This window comes from Argopecten irradians, chromosome 5 (assembly GCF_041381155.1).
Source record: "Argopecten irradians isolate NY chromosome 5, Ai_NY, whole genome shotgun sequence".
Classification (NCBI taxonomy): Eukaryota; Metazoa; Mollusca; class Bivalvia; order Pectinida; family Pectinidae; genus Argopecten; species Argopecten irradians.
The window spans coordinates 11,032,633-11,038,570 of record NC_091138.1 but is presented as its reverse complement, the minus strand read 5'-3'; the positions used below and the strand labels follow the sequence as shown (position 1 = coordinate 11,038,570).

Below are 5,938 nucleotides of genomic sequence, written 5' to 3'. Positions count from 1 at the left end.
AATATTTGTTATTTTTCAGTATTTTAGAGTGAAAAATAAAAGTGCTAAAATTACCATTAAATGTAAAAATAAAGTGAAAAAAGTGAATCATTTCATACGTTAATGCTCAATATTTTAATTATCACAAACCAAGTAAAGATTTACAGCAAAAATTAGCTCGATACAGCTAAAAATGCTGGTGCAGTGATGATTTAAGTAAAAACAATTTCAGTAAAAAATGGTAAAACTTTGGCTCTACTCAAAGCGAAAAAAGACACAATTTCAAAATGGCCGCCAAATGGGCCATTTCTTAAAATCCCCGTATAAAAAAATCTGCTGAAGTTAGAAATGTAATTTTTTGACAAAATTTGAAACTGGCAACTTGCTACAGGTATTGATAAATTGTGTTTGAAAATCTCATAACTTCTTTGATCTTTGTCGAAACGAGACTTCAACGGGACTGAAACCTCAGAAGAATACAACCTTAAAATGAATTAAATTTAAAGATTTTTTTTTTTTTTTTTTTTTTTTACAGGAAAATTTTTATTTCAGACACACAAAATGTACAACATGTATATAAATGGTATATAAATACAAATTTTGTTTAACAATAATATTTTTATCAATTTGTCACCATTAATTCCCTTCAAAGATTATTGCTTATTAAACATATTGTAATAAAGTTAATGTATTTGAATATATAAATTAAAAGTTTGTCTCATTTGCAATACCATGACATTAAAAAATGTGATTTTGGATATTAAATCAAAGATTTTCAAGGGACATAACTCAGACAAAATGCGAATGAACTATGCAATGGATAAATTACTATTTTGCAACATATAAATAATACATCATATATTTTGACTTTTATAGTAGTTTTATAACGAATTTGTCGATGACCATAATAAAGCAAATCGAAATGAAAAAAAAAAAATATTGAGTCGATGACTAGTGTAAACCGGAAGAAGATAACTCTCATAACCGGAAATCATAACGAAAACAACATACACGTGGTTTTTTCGTTGGAGAAGTACCTGTGCGAAGTATTTGTATGTATGTGGAGAAAACAATGGTTTGAACAGATAACTATTTCAGGTGAGTATTATGTACGTCAGTATAAATAGTGTATTTTACTTAATATTGCACAAAAATAATTATTTCCAATATATTATGACACGTGTCGTTCTGTTAATCTTTTTCAGATGAAGTGTACTGTAAAGGACAGCTACATGGAAAGTTATCAAGGACAGTGAAAATTATGGTGAAGGATTAGGAAGATTTGAGTGTGAATCTTGATGTCATTTTACTGAAAACCAACTGGATTTACTATCAAAGTTTCACAGAATATCGGAGTCAAGATTTATTCCGAGGATTTCACAAGCTGATTTTATGAATGTTGGGAGAGGTGATTTGTTGTACTTTTTAGTTCTCATGACTGAGTGTAATTCTCGTCTGAGTGAATGTTCTAGGTTTATTGCTTTTTGTTTACAATTGCTTGTGTAGTAGGCCTTGTAAATGACGTAGCCTATATAAGTAAGTAGAAAGTTAACTCCTTCATATTTTTCATAATCAATTTTATAACCTAACACTACAATTTCCAATGTCACCATTTGTTTTGCAATAAACTAGTTCACTGAACATATCGCTGACATGTGCAATAAATGATTTAATATATTTACATTCTACAAAAAAGTGTTTGTAATTTTCTTCAACTCCGCATGTATTACATAGTGGACTATCTTTTATTTTCCATTTATAAAGTAGGTAATTATTTGCCAGAACTCTGTTAATCAGTTTCCATTTAAATATTTTCATTGGCTATTGTCTTCAAAATGTTTAAAGGTGAACTGAAGGGATTTTCTTAATTTGTGTTCTATCTCGGATTTTTTAAAATGTATAAATGTGTTTTCCCATGATATATATGCAATCGGTCTAACTGATATTTTCTCAATCAGGTTGTTGTATATGATTTTGTTTGTAATTTTAATTATAGGTATTGTTTTTAGTGAGGGTGTCATAACAACTGACAGTTCATAATATTTCTCATTTATGTTGTATTTTGATATATCTGATTTTTTTAATTTTTCCTGCCATATTTTAGGTATTGCGTTTTTAAGTATTGATATTTGTGATATCCAATTGTGTTTATCTTGTAATATGTTCAATATTACATTTTCATTTATGTATCCTTCAACATCTAACAGATCTTTTATAGTGATGATATTACTTTTTATCCAATTTTTAAAGATCAATGATCTATTATTATATGTGATGAATTGATTGCCCCATATTATTTGTTTTCCAATATCTGTTATGTTTTTGGGGGGTTTCACATTTCTCCCATTTATGTCTACCCAAGCATTAATGATATTTTGATAGAATTGTGGAATGTTAGAGAAATCTTCTAGTTGTTTTGTGTGTTTTATATTCATTGAAAAAATTAACAAATCTTCTCCAAATTGATTTAAAAATAATCTTGGTATGATTTTCCATTGATTTTCTTCATTGCTTTTTAATTTTTTTATCCATCCTAATTGTATAGTTGTAATATAGGAGTTGAGATCAAGTGTGTTAAGACCTCCTTCGCTATATGATCTGCATAGAGTTTTTCGCTTTACCTTCTCACTTTTACCCTCCCAAATGAAATTGTAAATAATTTTTTCTACTTCTGTTACAATATGTTTTGGTATAGTCAGTACAGATATAAGATAAGATAATTGAGGAATAAGTAATGATTTAACAATTTGTATTTTCCCTATCATTGATAATTTCCTCCTTTTCCATGTATTGACTAATTTATTTATTTTTTCAATCTTACTTTCCCAGTTGATTTGAGATGTTTTAATAGCATTAAGCCCAAAGTATACTCCTAGTGCTTTTATTTCACTTTGTGACCAATCAATCTTTTCAAAGTCATCTTCTATGTTTATTTTATTAATTCCTAATTTTAGACCTAGTGATTTTTTTCTATTTAGGATTAATCCTGAAAGACTACCAAATATTTCTATAGCATTTAGGGCAGCAGCTATGTCTTTGTTTATGTTTCAAGAAGAGGGTGGTGTCATCTGCTAGTTGTGAGATTTTAAAATGTCTTTCTTTTAAATTTTCAATTTGGATTCCATGAATATTAATATCTTGCTTAATTTTCATTGATAATGTCTCGACTGTTATTACAAAAAGTAGAGCTGATAACGGACATCCTTGACGGATTCCGCGCATAATCTTTACTGGTTCTGATAGCCATCCATTGTTTGTTATTATGCAATATATATCACTGTATAGGACTGAAACCCATTTCATAAAACTTTCTTTAAATCCAAATTTTTTCAAAGTATGAAACATAAATTCCCATTCTATTGAATCAAATGCCTTGGCAAAATCTAAAAATAGTATAGATCCAGTAATATTAAATTTCTCGGCATATTCTATTATATCCTGAATAAGTCTAATGCTATATCTTATGTCGCGCCCTTTGATAAAGCCATTCTGATCAGTATTTATAATTTTAGGTAGGATTGGTTTTATTCTTTCAGATAGACAGTGTGCTAATGTATTATAATCTATATTTAGAAGTGCCAATGGTCGCCAATTATTTAAGTCTAATGGATCTTTTTTTAATCATTAATGACAATATTCCTACTCTCTGTGAATATGCTAGTTGATTTATTAAGTAGCCTTCATTTAGACAATCTATTAACATTTCTTTTAAATGTGGCCAAAATATTTTGTAAAATTCTATTGTTAATCCATCTGAGCCTGGAGCTTTGTTTAATTTCATCTTATTTATAGCTATATAGCATTCATTTTCAATTAATAAACCTTCACATTTATTGCTATCTTCCTCAGATAGTATCTTTTCAAAATTTATTGAACCTAAATACTGCTTTATGTCATCTACATTTGGGTTTTTTGATGTATACATTTTTTCATAGAACTGTTTCTCATATTTGATTATGTCTTCTTGTTTTGTCAGTAATTCTTCCTTTTCATTTTTTAGTTTAGTAATGGATTTTTTAATTTGTCTTCCTTTTTCTAAAGAAAGAAAATATTTAGTGTTCTTTTCACCATGTTCAAACCACTTAGCGCGTGATCTTATTTGCGAACCGAGAGCTATTTGAGTGTATTGTTCTTCTATCTGTTCTGTGACTTGATCTATTTCTTCTGCTGTGTCTGTATTTTCTTCGTTAAGCTTTTTAAGTTTATTTTCTAATACAGAAATAATATTCTTTCTTAATTTTGATTTCTTTTTTCCATATTCAATTGATCTTTCGCGAATTTCAGTTTTACATAGATCCCATATCATTCGACTTGACATGCTTTTATCTTCTTTTAATTTTTTAAATTCATTAAGTACTTCAATTATTATTTTTTGGTACATATAATCATTTAGCAGACTATTGTTTAACTTCCAATACCCTGGTCCACGTATTGTTTTTTCAACATTTAGATAAAGTGATACAGCTTGATGATCAGTGTATTTAATTAATACTGGTCTTATATCAGTTGATGAAATTTTATGAATAAGTTCATTTTGTATAAGGAAATAGTCAATTCTACTAGCCTCATTATTTACATTTTTCCGCTTCCATGTAAACTGTTTTGTGGTTGGGTGTTTTATTCTCCAACAGTCTATTAAACGACATTCGTTTATCAGTGACTTTAAAGATTTTACAGGTTTTTGGGGGTTTACTCTAGATTTTCTGTCAGATTTGGTGTCTTGAATTTCATTCCAATCTCCACCTATGATAATTAGGCCTAAACTGTGTTCTTGTGTAAATGTTTTCAAATTTTTAAAAAAAATATTTCTCCTGTTTTTATCATTAGGGGCATAAATATTTATTATTGTGTAAACATTGTCATTTATTTTCAAATTAACTAGCAAAAGCCTGCCATCGTTGTCTCTGTGTACATCAATTATCTCATACTCTAAGTTTTTTGTTAGAAAGATAGCTACCCCACAGCTCTGGCTGGTGCCAAAATTATGTAATACTTCACCATTCCATTCTGATTGTACGAATGGGGCATTAGTTGCTGTAAAATGTGTTTCTTGTGCCAGGATTATGTTACCTTTTTGATATTTAGCCCATGTATAGAATCTCTCTCGTTTTTGTTTATCACCTAAACCTTGTGTGTTAGCAGTCAAAAAATGTAGTTTCTGCAACATGTTATGTAGAAGAGTAAAAATATTTTGGTAAGTATTATGTATATTACACCTACATGTATATACACACTCGAAAAAGATCTAGCCAGGAATGTATCCATTCTTACGTATACTATTCATTTATGTATTGCAGATAAAATTTATAAAAATATAATCGTACATACATATCTAAACAGCAGACATACAGTCTCATAGTCACATATATATACATGTACATATATACACCTGCCGACCACACTAGTATGTTTACATACACATAGCCGGATGTCTTCATATACTTTCATGTATAAAATTGTATGCACACATACACTTAAATAAAACAATTGAATCAGAGGTAGGTTATTCAATTTCATTTCTCTTTTTATAGAGTTGTACCATATGTTGAATTCTAATAATATTAGAAAAAATCTTTTTAGCACTTTAGTAATATTACCTTGCAGATAATATTTCAAGATAATTTTATTCTTATCAAAATTAGGATATGAGCAAATAGTAATATCATTGTGATGATATATTATCTTTGAGATATAATAATTCAATACGTGCATATTTTGATTTAAGTGACCATATGCATATAAACTTTGAATTATTATATGTATAAGTGATTCCTGGAATAAACTTTCATATTTAATAATCTGTAACACTCTTCTAAATATCACACATATTATCATATTAGTATAATATATTACACTGATAATATATAATATAAATAGAAATATTTTCTCATGTAATATATAATTTTGTGTATATGTTAACCAGCTTTTATAACATGTTAAGCATTTATGTATAAAAATG

General features: G+C 28.1%; 1 long non-coding RNA gene across 1 annotated transcript; it reads left to right on the top strand.

Moving 5' to 3' along the window:
- Positions 1 to 474: 474 nt before the first annotated feature.
- Positions 475 to 1,342, top strand: LOC138322843 (uncharacterized). The gene is made up of 2 exons (XR_011208494.1): positions 475 to 1,077; positions 1,185 to 1,342. It is a non-coding gene; the product is annotated as an uncharacterized lncRNA (long non-coding RNA).
- Positions 1,343 to 5,938: the final 4,596 nt, after the last annotated feature.